The sequence below is a fragment of the Muntiacus reevesi genome, chromosome 17 (assembly GCF_963930625.1).
Source record: "Muntiacus reevesi chromosome 17, mMunRee1.1, whole genome shotgun sequence".
NCBI classification, from domain to species: Eukaryota; Metazoa; Chordata; class Mammalia; order Artiodactyla; family Cervidae; genus Muntiacus; species Muntiacus reevesi.
Window position 1 is genome coordinate 10,366,915 of NC_089265.1, and position 2,299 is coordinate 10,369,213.

Below are 2,299 nucleotides of genomic sequence, written 5' to 3' on the forward strand. Positions count from 1 at the left end.
CCAATTTCATTCATAAACATGTGAAAAATCCCAAACAAACCCAAACTGATAATATAAAAAAGAAAAACTTCATCAAGACCAAGTTGGATCTATTTCAGGAAGGCTAGGTTGGTTTAACATTTAAACAACCATATTAATATAGGAAAAATCAAAGGATGGAATACAAGTTTTGATAAAGTTCAGTATTTCTTCAAGAAGTTTAAAGGAGTCTTAGAAACTTGGGAATAGAAAGGAACTTCCTTAATATAAGAAAAGGTGTCCATATCTAACAAAATCTGTGGTAAACATCATTTTACAGTAGCTATGGATTGGAAGTGAACATTCCACTGAAAGTCATATGTTGACACCTAATCCCCAACGTGTTTGTATCTGGAAGTGGGGCCTTTGGAAGGCGACTGCAAGAGGGTGAAGCCCTCACAAATGGGATTAGTGCCCCTATAAAAGAGATGTGAAATAAAATTCATATTTTATGGCAAAACAAAAACCAACAAAAACAATGTTCTCTGTTCTTTGGCTTCCTCTCCGTTCCCCTATGCACTATGTACCTGCATTATGTATTGACCAAACCTCTCTATCAGCAGAAATACCTGCCAAGACATAAAGATGGCTAACAGGCACATGAAAAGGTGATCAACATCCCTAATTAGAGAAACTCAAAACTACAATAAGGTATCATCTCATACAGTTCAGAATGGCTATCATCAAAAATCTACAGATAATAAATGCTCAATAATTACATTAATGCATAAATAATGCATCAATAATCCACAAATAAATGGAGAGGGTATAGACAAATGGGAGCCCTCTATGTAGAACAGTATGGAAGTTCTTAAAAAAAAAAAAATTTACCACCCGATCCAGAAATCTCACGCCTAGGCATATATCCAGAGGACAAAAACTACTTAAAGACAAGCACCCTAGTGGTCACTGCAGCACTATTTACAATAGTGAAGACATGGAAGCGACATAAATGTCCATCAACAAATGAATGGATAAAGTATATATAGATATCATTTTATGGTATATATTCATATATATGAATATTAGTCATAAAAAATTGAAATAATGCCATTGGCAGCAACATGGGTGGACCTAGAGATTATCATACTATGTCAAAGAAGGAAAAAATATATCACTTATATGTGGAATCCTAAAAATGAAACAAGTGAACTTATTTAAAAAACAGAAACATTTACACAGAATACAGATTTATATTTACCAACAGGGGAAAGGAAAGGGGATAAATAAATAGAGTAACAGATATATACTCCTATATATAAAATAGATAACCAACAGGGAACTATATTCAATGTCTTGTAGTCTGTAATGCAAAAGAATCTGAAAAAAATATACAACTGAATCACTTTGCTATATACCCGAAACACTGTAAAAAAAAGTATGTGAAAGTTGCTCAGTCATGTGACTTTGTGACCCCATGAGCTATATAGTCCATGGAATTCTCCAGACCAGAATACTGGAGTGGGTAGCCTTTCGCTTCTCCAGGGATCTTCCCAACCCAGGTCTCCCACATTGCAGCTGGATTCTTTACCAGCTGAACCACAAGGGAAGCCCCAGAATACTGGAATGGGTAGCCTATCCCTTCTCCAGTGGATCTTCTCGACCCAGGAATTGCACCAGGGTCTCCTGCATTGCAGGTGGATTCATTACCAACTGAGCTATCAGGGAAGCCCAAAATTAAGTATACTTTGGCAAAATAAAATGGGAAAAAAGATTTAATAAAAAGTAATGACACTATCAATGTGTAGATTATTTTAGAATTTTCATATACTTTTGTGTGACAAATTAAATAAAAATTTTTTTGGAAACAAATTTCTAATCAAAATTACTATTAAATAAAGTCGCCAGATTAGAAGGGGGAGCTCTCGTGCACGCCCTATGAAGACAGCAGAGCCCAAAAAGAAGCGGACTTTCTTACCTAGCGACAGCTCGGCCAATGAGAGACAGTCACAACTCACCCAATGCCAAGTGCAGAATTGTTTACTATTGCCCTCCCAACTTCCTCTTTCTCTCCTTAAGAGTTCTCTCCATGTTTTTGCTGAGGACTTGAACATGGTCAATATGGCTGCAGACCCTGAATTGTAATTCTTTGCTGATCTTGAATAAACCCATTTTCGCTAGAAAGATAAGTGGCAGTCTATTTGTTTTAGGTCTATTTGTTTTAGCTCTAAGTATCTGTGGAGGTTGTTGTGTAGATATAGTTTTCAATGATTGTTTTTTTACAACCACAAACTAAAATGAAAATCAGTACATTCAACTGAATAAGAGAAGAGAAAAATAA